At 42.0% G+C, this 18,605-nt stretch overlaps 7 non-coding genes across 7 annotated transcripts; all 7 read left to right on the top strand.

Annotated features, from left to right (window-relative positions):
* Positions 1-2,095: 2,095 nt before the first annotated feature.
* Positions 2,096-2,188, top strand: LOC148007670 (small nucleolar RNA SNORD116). The gene has a single exon (XR_015657062.1). It is a non-coding gene; the product is annotated as a small nucleolar RNA SNORD116 (small nucleolar RNA).
* A 2,481-nt stretch (positions 2,189-4,669) lies between these two features.
* LOC148007669 (small nucleolar RNA SNORD116) lies at positions 4,670-4,762 on the top strand. The gene has a single exon (XR_015657056.1). It is a non-coding gene; the product is annotated as a small nucleolar RNA SNORD116 (small nucleolar RNA).
* Positions 4,763-7,242: 2,480 nt separating this feature from the next.
* On the top strand, positions 7,243-7,335 carry LOC148007668 (small nucleolar RNA SNORD116). Its single transcript, XR_015657042.1, has one exon. It is a non-coding gene; the product is annotated as a small nucleolar RNA SNORD116 (small nucleolar RNA).
* Positions 7,336-9,812: 2,477 nt separating this feature from the next.
* On the top strand, positions 9,813-9,905 carry LOC148007667 (small nucleolar RNA SNORD116). Its single transcript, XR_015657040.1, has one exon. It is a non-coding gene; the product is annotated as a small nucleolar RNA SNORD116 (small nucleolar RNA).
* Positions 9,906-12,381: 2,476 nt separating this feature from the next.
* On the top strand, positions 12,382-12,474 carry LOC148007666 (small nucleolar RNA SNORD116). Its single transcript, XR_015657036.1, has one exon. It is a non-coding gene; the product is annotated as a small nucleolar RNA SNORD116 (small nucleolar RNA).
* Positions 12,475-14,949: 2,475 nt separating this feature from the next.
* LOC148007665 (small nucleolar RNA SNORD116) lies at positions 14,950-15,042 on the top strand. The gene has a single exon (XR_015657022.1). It is a non-coding gene; the product is annotated as a small nucleolar RNA SNORD116 (small nucleolar RNA).
* A 2,478-nt stretch (positions 15,043-17,520) lies between these two features.
* Positions 17,521-17,613, top strand: LOC148007664 (small nucleolar RNA SNORD116). Its single transcript, XR_015657019.1, has one exon. It is a non-coding gene; the product is annotated as a small nucleolar RNA SNORD116 (small nucleolar RNA).
* The last annotated feature ends 992 nt before the right edge of the window (positions 17,614-18,605 follow it).

Below are 18,605 nucleotides of genomic sequence, written 5' to 3'. Positions count from 1 at the left end.
AAGGTTACAGGCGACATGTGGAATGAGGCAGTAGCAATTCTCAGGAACTATGGGAATGTGGACTCTTCCTGTGTGAAAACAAAGCTCTGTTTTCTTGAAAGACTGATTGTTGCCATGTCAATTAGGTTGGAAAGAGAGCCTTGGAATTTAAAAGGTTGGCATGTAGCCTTCTTGTCTGTGGATTCTAGAAGTGCCTGCTTTCAAATGTCCCAGGATTCATACCACCTTCATGGATGTATGGAGAACACCCATTTTAATCCTAGTTTCTATGTTTATTGTTGGGACATTTTTTGTCAGTCTATCCGGGTAGTTTGCCAGCAGTTCTTATGGATTGACTGTACCAAAAGGGTCTGGACATACATCTCATCCTCTTCTAGGATCTAAGAATGTGAGCATGCAAGTTTGAATCTTACACACACTCCTTCTAGGAATTTTATATTTTGGTATGGCCATAGAAGATAGGCATGGAGTGTCTGCGGGATTATCTCTCCTTATGCTCTTGATGTGGCCTTGCTGAAGGTTAACTTGGCATTTTGGCTATGTGTTTTGGGGCTGATGGTAGTCCTGTTATCTTAGACATTGTTCTTTTCTCCAAGCAAATATCAATAAGAAATTGTGTTTCCATTTGATTATGAAAGTGAGCTGTATGCTTAGGATAATGCTGTTGATAATAACATATATCTCAGTGACTACAGGTTATGCTTGTGTTTGGTGACCTGAGAGGGTTTGAACAGACACTTTCTCTGTGGTGATCAATGTCAGATACCACAGCAATAGCACTCACAGGAATTTAGTTCCAGTCAAAACCTGAATAGGAGATATATGAGCATGGACAGAGACAGAGAGAAAGAACAATTGTTGAAGAGGCTAAGCATGTGTGAGACAGAGGAAGACAGTGAGACACAGAAAGAGAGAGGGGGGGAGAGAGGGGGTGTGAAGTGAAAAGAGGACACTGTGATATTAAAGCAGATATCTTGATTGACAGAAATAAGGAAACCAAATAGAGAGAATGTGAGTGAGAAACTGAGAAGCTACGAGAGTCAGTGCAAGTCAATTTCAGAGAGAAAGTGAAGAAGCGAGATAGAGAAAGAGTACATAAGAAGTCCATTCATCTAATGTGGATGAGAATCTTATATGATATTTGAATCGGTTCTCATCGAAGGCAGAGTAGGACAAATAGGTGTAGTATGTTATGATTATGGAGGGTGCTCCGATTGTGGCCAAAGCTCTTAAGATTCTGATGGTTTCCATGGGAAGAGTAAGGCCTGATTTTCTCTGTCATATCCGGCTGAACTGAGATATACTTATTTTTGTAGACAACTTCCATTAAGCCATGTTCGTGGTCTCATTCTGTTGTATACCTCGTGCCAATTTCTTTGGATGGTTCTCAAGTGATGTACATACTACTGTAGTTTTCGGGATCAGATATTGGCTTCGTCCCATCTTAAGATCTTTGTTGCATGGTAACCTCCAGGAATTCGGTGATAGAATTGGGAAAATTATGTCCCCAAACAGTTCCTTGGAGGAAAAATATCTCTGATATAGATTGTGAGGGCAAATTTCTAGAGGACGGAAGGAGTGCTGAGAGAGCCCAATTGTTCGATAAATTAAGAACTAACAACAATGCATCACAGTCTCCATGATTTGCAAGGAATCCAATAAAGTGGGGGAATGTGATATTTGCTTTACTTTCAGGGACAGAGTCCCTGTCTCATACCAGAAAAGGACGGCTTCCAGAGGAACTGAGTATGGAACATCAGATGAAGTTGGAAGAAGCCTAACATCGCCTGCCCTGAAGTCCTCAGTTGAAGCTCTCTTGCCTGAGGATACCTGAAGTGAAAGGTAAGAAACACTTGACTTTCCAAAGGAACTCAAAGTGCTCAGGTGTTGATGGAGCTCGCAGGAGTTCCCAACCTTGAATCATGATCCTTTGGGACCTTGTTCAGGCTCACTGCCTGTGGCTACTCCTGTGATTGGAGAATAGGCCAATTGGTTCGTGGTAAAGGATGTGAATGTCTTGAATTCTGTTCGCTCACCAAACCTGCTCTATTTTGAGTATACTAAGTGTCATGGCAGGGGGTACACCAGCGTGCTTGGATCGATGATGATTTCCAATAAAACATTCCTTGGAAAGCTGAACAAAATGAGTGAAAACTCAATACCGCCACTATCATCGTGACTGAGGTCCAGCACCTGGGATCACAAATGTCATTGAGGGACTCACATGGCCTCCATTCATCTTGCGAGACTTGGATCCAGTGAGAGAGCCTTCAGAATGTTCTTTGCTTGCCTAAATCACCAGAAATCATGGCCTAAATCAAGGCTTCACCTTTTGCTCTAATGATAACATGCTTTCCGGTTGAGGAGATCATTGTCAGTATCTTGGAAGTTAGCCAATCCAACTCCATCAGCAATAATGTATAGTAGGTTGTGAGGAAAATGTAAGTTTAGCGGGGGCAGCATAGTTCAACAATGTACACTGGAATGTCAGGAAATGTGTTTCTGTCCGTGTCTGAAGCCTTCGCATGAATGATGACACTTCTGTTCCATAAAACAGAGATACATAACGGGAAGGTTACAGGCGACATGTGGAATGAGGCAGTAGCAATTCTCAGGAACTATGGGAATGTGGACTCTTCCTGTGTGAAAACAAAGCTCTGTTTTCTTGAAAGACTGATTGTGGCCATGGCAATTAGGTTGGAAAGAGAGCCTTGGAATTTAAAAGGTTGGCATGTAGCCTTCTTGTCTGTGGATTCTAGAAGTGCATGCATTCAAATGTCCCAGGATTCATACCACGTTCATGGATGTATGGAGAACACCCATTTTAATCCTATTTTCTATGTTTATTGTTGGGACATTTTTTGTCAGTCTATACGGGTTGTTTGCCAGCAGTTCTTATGGATTGACTGTACCAAAATGGTCTGGACATACATCTCCTCCTCTTCTAGGATCTAAGAATGTGAGCATGCAAGTTTGAATCTTACACACACTCCTTCTAGGAATTTTATATTTTGGTATGGCCGTAGAAGATAGGCATGGAGTGTCTGCGGGATTATCTCTCCTTATGGTCTTGATGTGGCCTTGCTGAAGGTTAACTTGGCATTTTGGCTATGTGTTTTGGGGCTGATGGTAGTCCTGTTATCTTAGACATTGTTCTTTTCTCCAAACAAATATCAACAAGAAATTGTGTTTCCATTTGATTAAGAAAGTGAGCTGTATGCTTAGGATCATGCTGTTGATAATAACATATATCTCAGTGACTACAGGTTATGCTTGTGTTTGGTGACCTGATAGGGTTTGAACAGACACTTTCTCTGTGGTAATCAATGTCAGATACCACAGGAATAGCACTCACAGGAAGTTAGTACCAGTCAAAACCTGAATAGGAGATATATGAGCATGGACAGACACAGAGAGAAAGAACAATTGTTGAAGAGGCTAAGCATGTGTGAGATAGAGGAAGACAGTGAGAGACAGAAAGAGAGAGAGGGGGGGAGAAAGGTGGTGTGAAGTGGAAAAGAGGACACTGTGATATTAAAGCAGATATCTTGATTGACAGAAATAAGGAAACCAAATAGAGAGAATGTGAGTGAGAAACTGAAAAGCTAGGAGAGTCACTGCAAGTCAATTTCAGAGAGAAAGTGAAGAAGCGAGAATGAGAAAGAGTACATAAGAAGTCCATTCATCTAATGTGGATGAGAATCTTATATGATATTTGAATTGGTTTTCATCGAAGGCAGAGTAGGACTAAGAGGTGTAGTATGTTATGATTATGGAGGGTGCTCCGATTGTGGCCAAAGCTCTTAAGATTCTGATGGTTTCCATGGGAAGAGTAAGGCCTGATTTTCTCTGTCATATCCGGCTGAACTGAGATATACTTATTTTTGTAGACAACTTCCATTAAGCCATGTTAGTGGTCTCATTCTGTTGTATACCTCGTGCCAATTTCTTTGGATGGTTCTCAAGTGATGTACATACTACTGTAGTTTTCGGGATCAGATATTGGCTTCGTCCCATCTTAAGATCTTTGTTGCATGGTAACCTCCAGGAATTCGGTGATAGAATTGGGAAAATTATGTCCCCAAACAGTTCCTTGGAGGAAAAATATCTCTGATATAGATTGTGAGGGCAAATTACTAGAGGACGGAAGGAGTGCTGAGAGAGCCCAATTGTTCGATAAATTAAGAACTAACAACAATGCATCACAGTCTCCATGATTTGCAAGGAATCCAATAAAGTGGGGGAATGTGATATTTGCTTTACTTTCAGGGACAGAGTCCCTGTCTCATACCAGAAAAGGACGGCTTCCAGAGGAACTGAGTATGGAACATCAGATGAAGTTGGAAGAAGCCTAACATCGCCTGCCCTGAACTCCTCAGTTGAAGCTCTCTTGCCTGAGGATACCTGAAGTGAAAGGTAAGAAACACTTGACTTTCCAAGGGAACTCAAAGTGCTCAGGTGTTGATGGAGCTCGCAGGAGTTCCCATCCTTGAATCATGATCCTTTGGGACCTGGTTCAGGCTCACTCTCTGTGGCTACTCCTGTGATTGGAGAATAGGCCCATTGGTTCGTGGTAAAGGATGTGAATGTCTTGAATTCTGTTCGCTCACCAAACCTGCTCTATTTTGAGTATACTAAGTGTCATGGCAGGGGGTACACCAGCGTGCTTGGATCGATGATGATTTCCAATAAAACATTCCTTGGAAAGCTGAACAAAATGAGTGAAAACTCAATACCGCCACTATCATCGTGACTGAGGTCCAGCACCTGGGATCACAAATGTCATTGAGGGACTCACATGGCCTCCATTCATCTTGCGAGACTTGGATCCAGTGAGAGAGCCTTCAGAATGTTCTTTGCTTGCCTAAATCACCAGAAATCATGGCCTAAATCAAGGCTTCACCTTTTGCTCTAATGATAACATGCTTTCCGGTTGAGGAGATCATTGTCAGTATCTTGGCAGTTAGCCCTACCAACTCCAAGAGCAATAATGTGTAGTAGGTTGTGAGGAAAATGTAAGTTTAGCGGGGGCAGCATAGTTCAACAATGTACACTGGAATGTCAGGAAATGTGTTTTTGTCCGTGTCTGAAGCCTTCGCATGAATGATGACACTTCCGTTTCATAAAACAGAGATACATAACGGGAAGGTTACAGGCGACATGTGGAATGAGGCAGTAGCAATTCTCAGGAACTATGGGTTTGTGGACTCTTCCTGTGTGAAAACAAAGCTCTGTTTTCTTGAAAGACTGATTGTGGCCATGGCAATTAGGTTGGAACGAGAGCCTTGGAATTTAAAAGGTTGGCATGTAGCCTTCTTGTCTGTGGATTCTAGAAGTGCATGCTTTCAAATGTCCCAGGATTCATACCACCTTCATGGATGTATGGAGAACACCCATTTTAATCCTATTTTCTATGTTTATTGTTGGGACATTTTTTGTCAGTCTATACGGGTTGTTTGCCAGCAGTTCTTATGGATTGACTGTACCAAAATGGTCTGGACATACATCTCCTCCTCTTCTAGGATCTAAGAATGTGAGCATGCAAGTTTGAATCTTACACACACTCCTTCTAGGAATTTTATATTTTGGTATGGCCGTAGAAGATAGGCATGGAGTGTCTGCGGGATTATCTCTCCTTATGGTCTTGATGTGGCCTTGCTGAAAGTTAACTTGGCATTTTGGCTATGTGTTTTGGGGCTGATGGTAGTCCTGTTATCTTAGACATTGTTCTTTTCTCCAAGCAAATATCAACAAGAAATTGTGTTTCCATTTGATTAAGAAAGTGAGCTGTATGCTTAGGATCATGCTGTTGATAATAACATATATCTCAGTGACTACAGGTTATGCTTGTGTTTGGTGACCTGAGAGGGTTTGAACAGAAACTTTCTCTGTGGTGATCAATGTCAGATACCACAGGAATAGCACTCACAGGAAGTTAGTACCAGTCAAAACCTGAATAGGAGATATATGAGCATGGACAGACACAGAGAGAAAGAACAATTGTTGAAGAGGCTAAGCATGTGTGAGACAGAGGAAGACAGTGAGAGACAGAAAGAGAGAGAGGGGGGGAGAAAGGGGGTGTGAAGTGGAAAAGAGGACACTGTGATATTAAAGCAGATATCTTGATTGACAGAAATAAGGAAACCAAATAGAGAGAATGTGAGTGAGAAACTGAAAAGCTAGGAGAGTCACTGCAAGTCAATTTCAGAGAGAAAGTGAAGAAGCGAGATAGAGAAAGAGTACATAAGAAGTCCATTCATCTAATGTGGATGAGAATCTTATATGATATTTGAATTGGTTTTCATCGAAGGCAGAGTAGGACTAAGAGGTGTAGTATGTTATGATTATGGAGGGTGCTCTGATTGTTGCCAAAGCTATTAAGATTCTGATGGTTTTCATGGGAAGAGTAAGGCCTGATTTTCTCTGTCATATCCGGCTGAACTGAGATTTACTTATTTTTGTAGACAACTTCCATTAAGCCATGTTAGTGGTCTCATTCTGTTGTGTACCTCGTGCCAATTTCTTTTGATGGTTCTCAAGTGATGTACATACTACTGTAGTTTTCGGGATCAGATATTGGCTTCGTCCCATCTAAGATCTTTGTTGCATTGTAAACTCCAGGAATTCGGTGATAGAATTGGGAAAATTATGTCCCAAAACAGTTCCTTGGAGGAAAAATATCTCTGATATGGATTGTGAGGGCAAATTTCTAGAGGACGGAAGGAGTGCTGAGAGAGCACAATTGTTCGATAAATTAAGAACTAACAACAATGCATCACAGTCTCCATGATTTGCAAGGAATCCAATAAAGTGGGGGAATGTGCTATTTGCTTTACTTTCAGGGACAGAGTCCCTGTCTCATACCGGAAAAGGACGGCTTGCAGAGGAACTGAGTATGGAACATCAGATGAAGTAGGAAGAAGCCTAACATCGCCTGCCCTGAAGTCCTCAGTTGAAGCTCTCTTGTCTGAGGATACCTGAAGTGAAAGGTAAGAAACACTTGACTTTCCAAAGGAACTCAAAGTGCTCAGGTGTTGATGGAGCTAATGGGAGTTCCCAACCTTGAATCATGATCCTTTGGGACCTGGTTCAGGCTCACTCTCTGTGGCTACTCCTGTGATTGGAGAATAGGCCCATTGGTTCGTGGTAAAGGATGTGAATGTCTTGAATTCTGTTCGCTCACCAAACCTGATCTATTTTGAGTATACTAAGTGTCATGGCAGGGGGTACACCAGCGTGCTTGGATCGATGATGATTTCCAATAAAACATTCCTTGGAAAGCTGAACAAAATGAGTGAAAACTCAATACCGCCACTATCATCGTGACTGAGGTCCAGCACCTGGGATCACAAATGTCACTGAGGGACTCACATGGCCTCCATTCATCTTGCGAGACTTGGATCCAGTGAGAGAGCCTTCAGAATGTTCTTTGCTTGCCTAAATCACCAGAAATCATGGCCTAAATCAAGGCTTCAACTTTTGCTCTAATGATAACATGCTTTCCGGTTGAGGATATCATTGTCAGTATCTTGGAAGTTAGCCCTACCAACTCCATCAGCAATAATGTATAGTAGGTTGTGAGGCAAATGTAAGTTTAGCGGGGGCAGCATAGTTCAACAATGTACACTGGAATGTCAGGAAATGTGTTTCTGTCCGTGTCTGAAGCCTTCGCATGAATGATGACACTTCTGTTTCATAAAACAGAGATACATAACGGGAAGGTTACAGGCGACATGTGGAATGAGGCAGTAGCAATTCTCAGGAACTATGGGAATGTGGACTCTTCCTGTGTGAAAACAAAGCTCTGTTTTCTTGAAAGACTGATTGTGGCCATGTCAATTAGGTTGGAAAGAGAGACTTGGAATTTAAAAGGTTGGCATGTAGCCTTCTTGTCTGTGGATTCTAGAAGTGCATGCTTTCAAATGTCCTAGGATTCATACCACCTTCATGGATGTATGGAGAACACCCATTTTAATCCTATTTTCTATGTTTATTGTTGGGACATTTTTTGTCAGTCTATCCGGGTAGTTTGTCAGCAGTTCTTATGGATTGATTGTACCAAAATGGTCTGGACATACATGTCCTCCTCTTCGAGGATCTAAGAATGTGAGCATGCAAGTTTGAATCTTACACACACTCCTTCTAGGAACTTTATATTTTGGTATGGCCATAGAAGATAGGCATGGAGTGTCTGCGGGATTATCTCTCCTTATGGTCCTGATGTGGCCTTGCTGAAGGTTAACTTGGCATTTTGGCTATGTGTTTTGGGGCTGATGGTAGTCCTGTTATCTTAGACTTTGTTCTTTTCTCCAAGCAAATATCAAAAGAAATTGTTTTTCCATTGGATTATGAAAGTGAGCTGTATGCTTAGGATCATGCTGTTGATAATAACATATATCTCAGTGACTACAGGTTATGCTTGTGTTTGGTGACCTGAGAGGGTTTGAACAGACACTTTCTCTGTGGTGGTCAATGTCAGATACCACAGCAATAGCACTCACAGGAATTTAGTTCCAGTCAAAACCTGAATAGGAGATATATGAGCATGGACAGAGACAGAGAGAAAGAACAATTGTTGAAGAGGCTAAGCATGTGTGAGACAGAGGAAGACAGTGAGAGACAGAAAGAGAGAGGGGGGGGAGAGAGGGGGTGTGAAGTGAAAAGAGGACACTGTGGTATTAAAGCAGATATCTTGATTGACAGAAATAAGGAAACCAAATAGAGAGAATGTGAGTGAGAAACTGAGAAGCTAGGAGAGTCAGTGCAAGTCAATTTCAGAGAGAAAGTGAAGAAGCAAGATAGAGAAAGAGTACATAAGAAGTCCATTCATCTAATGTGGATGAGAATCTTATATGATATTTGAATTGGTTTTCATCGAAGGCAGAGTAGGACTAAGAGGTGTAGTATGTTATGATTATGGAGGGTGCTCTGATTGTTGCCAAAGCTATTAAGATTCTGATGGTTTCCATGGGAAGAGTAAGGCCTGATTTTCTCTGTCATATCCGGCTGAACTGAGATTTACTTATTTTTGTAGACAACTTCCATTAAGCCATGTTAGTGGTCTCATTCTGTTGTGTACCTCGTGCCAATTTCTTTGGATGGTTCTCAAGTGATGTACATACTACTGTAGTTTTCGGGATCAGATATTGGCTTCGTCCCATCTAAGATCTTTGTTGCATTGTAAACTCCAGGAATTCGGTGATAGAATTGGGAAAATTATGTCCCAAAACAGTTCCTTGGAGGAAAAATATCTCTGATATGGATTGTGAGGGCAAATTTCTAGAGGACGGAAGGAGTGCTGAGAGAGCCCAAGTGTTCGATAAATTAAGAACTAACAACAATGCATCACAGTCTCCATGATTTGCAAGGAATCCAATAAAGTGGGGGAATGTGCTCTTTGCTTTACTTTCAGGGACAGAGTCCCTGTCTCATACCGGAAAAGGACGGCTTGCAGAGGAACTGAGTATGGAACATCAGATGAAGTAGGAAGAAGCCTAACATCGCCTGCCCTGAAGTCCTCAGTTGAAGCTCTCTTGCCTGAGGATACCTGAAGTGAAAGGTAAGAAACACTTGACTTTCCAAGGGAACTCAAAGTGCTCAGGTGTTGATGGAGCTAATGGGAGTTCCCAACCTTGAATCATGATCCTTTGGGACCTGGTTCAGGCTCACTCTCTGTGGCTACTCCTGTGATTGGAGAATAGGCCCATTGGTTCGTGGTAAAGGATGTGAATGTCTTGAATTCTGTTCGCTCACCAAACCTGATCTATTTTGAGTATACTAAGTGTCATGGCAGGGGGTACACCAGCGTGCTTGGATCGATGATGATTTCCAATAAAACATTCCTTGGAAAGCTGAACAAAATGAGTGAAAACTCAATACCGCCACTATCATCGTGACTGAGGTCCAGCACCTGGGATCACAAATGTCATTGAGGGACTCACATGGCCTCCATTCATCTTGCGAGACTTGGATCCAGTGAGAGAGCCTTCAGAATGTTCTTTGCTTGCCTAAATCACCAGAAATCATGGCCTAAATCAAGGCTTCACCTTTTGCTCTAATGATAACATGCTTTCCGGTTGAGGAGATCATTGTCAGTATCTTGGAAGTTAGCCCTACCAACTCCATCAGCAATAATGTATAGTAGGTTGTGAGGAAAATGTAAGTTTAGCGGGGGCAGCATAGTTCAAAAATGTACACTGGAATGTCAGGAAATGTGTTTTTGTCCGTGTCTGAAGCCTTCGCATGAATGATGACACTTCTGTTTCATAAAACAGAGATACATAACGGGAAGGTTACAGGCGACATGTGGAATGAGGCAGTAGCAATTCTCAGGAACTATGGGAATGTGGACTCTTCCTGTGTGAAAACAAAGCTCTGTTTTCTTGAAAGACTGATTGTGGCCATGGCAATTAGGTTGGAAAGAGAGCCTTGGAATTTAAAAGGTTGGCATGTAGCCTTCTTGTCTGTGGATCTAGAAGTGCATGCTTTCAAATGTCCCAGGATTCATACCACCTTCATGGATGTATGGAGAACACCCATTTTAATCCTATTTTCTATGTTTATTGTTGGGACATTTTTTGTCAGTCTATACGGGTTGTTTGCCAGCAGTTATTAAGGATTGACTGTACCAAAATGGTCTGGACATACATCTCCTCCTCTTCTAGGATCTAAGAATGTGAGCATGCAAGTTTGAATCTTACACACACTCCTTCTAGGAATTTTATATTTTGGCATGGCCGTAGAAGATAGGCATGGAGTGTCTGCGGGATTATCTCTCCTTATGGTCTTGATGTGGCCTTGCTGAAGGTTAACTTGGCATTTTGGCTATGTGTTTTGGGGCTGATGGTAGTCCTGTTATCTTAGACATTGTTCTTTTCTCCAAGCAAATATCAACAAGAAATTGTGTTTCCATTAGATTAAGAAAGTGAGCTGTATGCTTAGGATCATGCTGTTCATAATAACATATATCTCAGTGACTACAGGTTATGCTTGTGTTTGGTGACCTGAGAGGGTTTGAACAGACACTTTCTCTGTGGTGATCAATGTCAGATACCACAGCAATAGCACTCACAGGAATTTAGTACCAGTCAAAACCTGAATAGGAGATACATGAGCATGGACAGAGACAGAGAGAAAGAACAATTGTTGAAGAGGCTAAGCATGTGTGAGACAGAGGAAGACAGTGAGAGACAGAAAGAGAGGGGGGGGAGAGAGGGAGTGTGACGTGGAAAAGAGGACACTGTGATATTAAAGCAGATATCTTGATTGACAGAAATAAGGAAACCAAATAGAGAGAATGTGAGTGAGAAACTGAGAAGCTAGGAGAGACACTGCAAGTCAATTTCAGAGAAAAGTGAAGAAGCGAGATAGAGAAAGAGTACATAAGAAGTCCATTCATCTAATGTGGATGAGAATATAATATTATATTTGAATCGGTTCTCATCGAAGGCAGAGTAGGACTAATAGGTGTAGTATGTTATTATTATGGAGGGAGCTCCGATTGTGGCCAAATCTCTTAAGATTCTGATGGTTTCCATGGGAAGAGTAAGGCCTGATTTTCCCTGTCATATCCGGCTGAACTGAGATATACTTACTTTTGCAGACAACTTCCATTAAGCCATGTTAGTGGTCTCATTCTGTTGTGTACCTCGTGCCAATTTCTTTGTATGGTTCTCAAGTGATGTACATAGTACTGTAGTTTTCGGGATCAGATATTGGCTTCGTCCCATCTTAAGAACTTTGTTGCATGGTAACCTCCAGGAATTCGGTGATAGAATTGGGAAAATTATGTCCCCAAACAGTTCCTTGGAGGAAAAATATCTCTGATATGGATTGTGAGGGCAAATTTCTAGAGGACGGAAGGAGTGCTGAGAGAGCCCAAGTGTTCGATAAATTAAGAACTAACAACAATGCATCACAGTCTCCATGATTTGCAAGGAATCCAATAAAGTGGGGGAATGTGCTATTTGCTTTATTTTCAGGGACAGAGTCCCTGTCTCATACCGGAAAAGGACGGCTTGCAGAGGAACTGAGTATGGAACATCAGATGAAGTTGGAAGAAGGCTAACATCGCCTGCCCTGAAGTCCTCAGTTGAAGTTCTCTTGCCTGAGGATACCTGAAGTGAAAGGTAAGAAACACTTGACTTTCCAAAGGAACTCAAAGTGCTCAAGTGTTGATGGAGCTCGCAGGAGTTCCCAACCCTGAATCATGATCCTTTGGGATCTGGTTCAGCCAAACTGCCTGTGGCTACTCCTGTGATTGGAGAATAGGCCCATTGGTTCGTGATAAAGGATGTGAATGTCTTGAATTCTGTTCGCTCACCAAACCTGATCTATTTTGAGTATACTAAGTGTCATGGCAGGGGGTACACCAGCGTGCTTGGATCGATGATGATTTCCAATAAAACATTCCTTGGAAAGCTGAACAAAATGAGTGAAAACTCAATACCGCCACTATCATCGTGACTGAGGTCCAGCACCTGGGATCACAAATGTCACTGAGGGACTCACATGGCCTCCATTCATCTTGCGAGACTTGGATCCAGTGAGAGAGCCTTCAGAATGTTCTTTGCTTGCCTAAATCACCAGAAATCATGGCCTAAATCAAGGCTTCACCTTTTGCTCTAATGATAACATGCTTTCCGGTTGAGGAGATCATTGTCAGTATCTTGGAAGTTAGCCCTACCAACTCCATCAGCAATAATGTATAGTAGGTTGTGAGGAAAATGTAAGTTTAGCGGGGGCAGCATAGTTCAAAAATGTACACTGGAATGTCAGGAAATGTGTTTCTGTCCGTGTCTGAAGCCTTCGCATGAATGATGACACTTCTGTTTCATAAAACAGAGATACATAACGGGAAGGTTACAGGCGACATGTGGAATGAGGCAGTAGCAATTCTCAGGAACTATGGGAATGTGGACTCTTCCTGTGTGAAAACAAAGCTCTGTTTTCTTGAAAGACTGATTGTGGCCATGTCAATTGGGTTGGAAAGAGAGCCTTGGAATTTAAAAGGTTGGCATGTAGCCTTCTTGTCCTGGATTCTAGAAGTGCATGCTTTCAAATGTCCCAGGATTCATACCACCTTCATGGATGTATGGGGAACAACCATTTTAATCCTATTTCTATGTTTATTGTTGGGACATTTTTGTCAGTCTATCCGGGTAGTTTGCCAGCAGTTCTTATGGATTGACTGTACCACAATGGTCTGGACATACATCTCCTCCTCTTCTAGGATCTAAGAATGTGAGCATGCAAGATTGAATCTTACACACACTCCTTCTAGGAATTTTATATTTTGGTAAGGCCATAGAAGATAGGCATGTGTGTCTTCGGGATTATCTCTCCTTATGGTCTTGATGTGGCCTTGCTGAAGGTTAACTTGGCATTTTGGCTATGTGTTTTGGGGCTGATGGTAGTCCTGTTATCTTAGACATTGTTCTTTTCTCCAAGCAAATATCAACAAGAAGGTGTGTTTCCATTTGATTATGAAAGTGAGCTGTATGGTTAGGATCATGCTGTTGATAATAACATATATCTCAGTGACTACAGGTTATGCTTGTGTTTGGTGACCTGAGAGGGTTTGAACAGACACTTTATCTGTGATGATCAATGTCAGATACCACCGCAATAGCACTCACAGGAATTTAGTACCAGTCAAAACCTGAATAGGAGATATATGAGCATGGAGAGAGACAGAGAGCAAGAACAATTGTTGAAGAGGCTAAGCATGTGTGAGACAGAGGAAGACAGTGAGAAACAGAAGAGAGAGGGGGGGGAAGAGAGGGGGTGTGAAGTGGAAAAGAGGACACTGTGATATTAAAGCAGATATCTTGATTGACAGAAATAAGGAAACCAAATAGAGAGAATGTGAGTGAGAAACTGAGAAGCTAGGAGAGTCACTGCAAGTCAATTTCAGAGAGAAAGTGAAGAAGCGAGATAGAGAAAGAGTACATAAGAAGTCCATTCATCTAATGTGGATGAGAATCTTATATGATATTTGAATCGGTTCTCATCGAAGGCAGAGTAGGACTAATAGGTGTAGTATGTTATGATTATGGAGGGAGCTCCGATTGTGACCAAAGCTATTAAGATTCTGATGGTTTCCATGGGAAGAGTAAGGCCTGATTTTTTCTGTCATATCCGGCTGAACTGAGATATACTTATTTTTTTAGACAACTTCCATTAAGCCATGTTAGTGGTCTCATTCTGTTGTGTACCTCGTGCCAATTTCTTTGGATGGTTCTGAAGTGATGTACATACTACTGTAGTTTTCGGGATCAGATATTGGCTTCGTCCCATCTTAAGAACTTGGTTGCATGGTAACCTCCAGGAATTCGGTGATAGAATTGGGAAAATTATGTCCCCAAACAGTTCCTTGGAGGAAAAATATCTCTGATATGGATTGTGAGGGCAAATTTCTAGAAGACGGAAGGAGTGCTGAGAGAGCCCAAGTGTTCGATAAATTAAGAACTAACAACAATACATCACAGTCTCCATGATTTGCAAGGAATCCAATAAAGTGGGGTTATGTGCTATTTGCTTTACTTTCAGGGACAGAGTCCCTGTCTCATACCGGAAAAGGACGGCTTGCAGAGGAACTGAGTATGGAACATCAGATGAAGTTGGAAGAAGGCTAACATCGCCTGCCCTGAAGTCCTCAGTTGAAGCTCTCTTGCCTGAGGATACCTGAAGTGAAAGGTAAGAAACACTTGACTTTCCAAAGGAACTCAAAGTGCTCAGGTGTTGATGGACTCACAGGAGTTCCCAACCTTGAATCATGATCCTTTGGGACCTGGTTCAGGCTCACTGCCTGTGGCTACTCCTGTGATTGGAGAATAGGCCAATTGGTTCGTGGTAAAGGATGTGAATGTCTTGAATTTTGTTCGCTCAACAAACCTGATCTATTTTGAGTATACTAAGTGTCATGGCAGGGGGTACACCAGCGTGCTTGGATCGATGATGATTTCCAATAAAACATTCCTTGGAAAGCTGAACAAAATGAGTGAAAACTCAATACCGCCACTATCATCGTGACTGAGGTCCAGCACCTGGGATCACAAATGTCACCGAGGGACTCACATGGCCTCCATTCATCTTGCGAGGCTTGGATCCAGTGAGAGAGCCTTCAGAATGTTCTTTGCTTGCCTAAATCACCAGAAATCATGGCCTAAATCAAGGCTTCACCTTTTGCTCTAATGATAACATGCTTTCCGGTTGAGGAGATCATTGTCAGTATCTTGGAATTTAGCCCTACCAACTCCTTCAGCAATAATGTATAGTAGGTTGTGAGGAAAATGTAAGTTTAGCGGGGGCAGCATAGTTCAACAATGTACACTGGAATGTCAGGAAATGTGTTTCTGTCCGTGTCTGAAGCCTTCGCATGAATGATGACACTTCTGTTTCATAAAACAGAGATACATAATGGGAAGGTTACAGGCGACATGTGGAATGAGGCAGTAGCATTTCTCAGGAATTATGGGAATGTGGACTCTTCCTGTGTGAAAACAAAGCTCTGTTTTCTTGAAAGACTGATTGTGGCCATGGCAATTAGGTTGGAAAGAGAGCCTTGGAATTTAAAAGGTTGGCATGTAGCCTTCTTGTCTGTGGATTTAGAAGTGCATGCTTTCAAATGTCCCAGGATTCATACCACCTTCATGGATGTATGGAGAACACCCATTTTAATCCTAGTTTCTATGTTTATTGTTGGGACATTTTTTGTCAGTCTATCCGGGTAGTTTGCCAGCAGTTCTTATGGATTGACTGTACCAAAATGGTCTGGACATACATCTCCTCCTCTTCTAGGATCTAAGAATGTGAGCATGCAAGATTGAATCTTACACACACTCCTTCTAGGAATTTTATATTTTGGTATGGCCGTAGAAGATAGGCATGGAGTGTCTGCGGGATAATCTCTCCTTATGGTCTTGATGTGGCCTTGCTGAAGGTTAACTTGGCATTTTGGCTATGTGTTTTGGGGCTGATGGTAGTCCTGTTATCTTAGACATTGTTCTTTTCTCCAAGCAAATATCAACAAGAAATTGTGTTTCCATTTGATTATGAAAGTGAGCTGTATGCTTAGGATCATGCTGTTGATAATAACATATATCTCAGTGACTACAGGTTATGCTTGTGTTTGGTGACCTGAGAGGGTTTGAACAGACACTTTCTCTGTGGTGATCAATGTCAGATACCACAGCAATAGCACTCACAGGAATTTAGAACCAGTCAAAACCTGAATAGGAGATATATGAGCATGGACAGAGACAGAGAGAAAGAACAATTGTTGAAGAGGCTATGCATGTGTGAGACAGAGGAAGACAGTGAGAGACAGAAAGAGAGAGTGGGGGGAGAGAGGGAGGGTGAAGTGGAAAAGAGGACACTGTGATATTAAAGCAGATATCTTGATTGACAGAAATAAGGAAACCAAATAGGGAGAATGTGAGTGAGAAACTGAGAAGCTAGGAGAGTCACTGCAAGTCAATTTCAGAGAGAAAGTGAAGAAGCGAGATAGAGAAAGAGTACATAAGAAGTCCATTCATCTAATGTGGATGAGAATCTTATATGATATTTGAATCGGTTCTCATCGAAGGCAGAGTAGGACTAATAGGTGTAGTATGTTATGATTATGGAGGGAGCTCCGATTGTGACCAAAGCTATTAAGATTCTGATGGTTTCCATGGGAAGAGTAAGGCCTGATTTTCTCTGTCATATCCGGCTGAACTGAGATATACTTATTTTTGTAGACAACTTCCATTAAGCCATGTTAGTGGTCTCATTCTGTTGTGTACCTCGTGCCAATTTCTTTGGATGGTTCTCAAGTGATGTACATACTACTGTAGTTTTCGGGATCAGATATTGGCTTCCTCCCATCTTAAGAACTTTGTTGCATGGTAACCTCCAAGAATTCGGTGATAGAATTGGGAAAATTATGTCCCCAAACAGTTCCTTGGAGGAAAAATATCTCTGATATGGATTGTGAGGGCAAATTTCTAGAAGACGGAAGGAGTGCTGAGAGAGCCCAAGTGTTCGATAAATTAAGAACTAACAACAATGCATCACAGTCTCCATGATTTGCAAGGAATCCAATAAAGTGGGGTTATGTGCTATTTGCTTTACTTTCAGGGACAGAGTCCCTGTCTCATACCGGAAAAGGACGGCTTGCAGAGGAACTGAGTATGGAACATCAGATGAAGTTGGAAGAAGCCTAACATCGCCTGCCCTGAAGTCCTCAGTTGAAGTTCTCTTGCCTGAGGATACCTGAAGTGAAAGGTAAGAAACACTTGACTTTCCAAAGGAACTCAAAGTGCTCAGGTGTTGATGGACTCACAGGAGTTCCCAACCTTGAATCATGATCCTTTGGGACCTGGTTCAGGCTCACTGCCTGTGGCTACTCCTATGATTGGAGAATAGGCCCATTGGTTCGTGGTAAAGGATGTGAATGTCTTGAATTCTGTTCGCTCACCAAACCTGATCTATTTTGAGTATACTAAGTGTCATGGCAGGGGGTACACCAGCGTGCTTGGATCGATGATGATTTCCAATAAAACATTCCTTGGAAAGCTGAACAAAATGAGTGAAAACTCAATACCGCCACTATCATCGTGACTGAGGTCCAGCACCTGGGATCACAAATGTCACCGAGGGACTCACATGGCCTCCATTCATCTTGCGAGGCTTGGATCCAGTGAGAGAGTCTTCAGAATGTTCTTTGCTTGCCTAAAACACCAGAAATCATGGCCTAAATCAAGGCTTCACCTTTTGCTCTAATGATAACATGCTTTCCGGTTGAGGAGATCATTGTCAATATCTTGGAATTTAGCCCTACCAACTCCTTCAGCAATAATGTATAGTAGGTTGTGAGGAAAATGTAAGTTTAGCGGGGGCAGCATAGTTCAACAATGTACACTGGAATGTCAGGAAATGTGTTTCTGCCCGTGTCTGAAGCCTTCGCATGAATGATGACACTTCTGTTTCATAAAACAGAGATACATAACGGGAAGGTTACAGGCGACATGTGGAATGAGGCAGTAGCAATTCTCAGGAACTATGGGAATGTGGACTCTTCCTGTGTGAAAACAAAGCTCTGTTTTCTTGAAAGACTGATTGTGGCCATGGCAATTAGGTTGGAAAGAGAGCCTTGGAATTTAAAAGGTTGGCATGTAGCCTTCTTGTCTGTGGATTTAGAAGTGCATGCTTTCAAATGTCCCAGGATTCATACCACCTTCATGGATGTATGGAGAACACCCATTTTAATCCTAGTTTCTATGTTTATTGTTGGGACATTTTTTGTCAGTCTATCCGGGTAGTTTGCCAGCAGTTCTTATGGATTGACTGTACCAAAATGGTCTGGAAATACATCTCCTCCTCTTCTAGGATCTAAGAATGTGAGCATGCAAGTTTGAATCTTACACACACTCCTTCTAGGAATTTTATATTTTGGTATGGCCGTAGAAGATAGGCATGGAGTGTCTGCGGGATTATCTCTCCTTATGGTCTTGATGTGGCCTTGCTGAAGGTTAACTTGGCATTTTGGCTATGTGTTTTGGGGCTGATGGTAGTCCTGTTATCTTAGACATTGTTCTTTTCTCCAAGCAAATATCAACAAG

This window comes from Rattus norvegicus, chromosome 1, assembly GCF_021556685.1.
Source record: "Rattus norvegicus strain SHRSP/BbbUtx chromosome 1, alternate assembly SHRSP_T2T, whole genome shotgun sequence".
Taxonomy (NCBI): Eukaryota; Metazoa; Chordata; class Mammalia; order Rodentia; family Muridae; genus Rattus; species Rattus norvegicus.
This window is presented reverse-complemented; position numbering and strand designations above follow the sequence as displayed.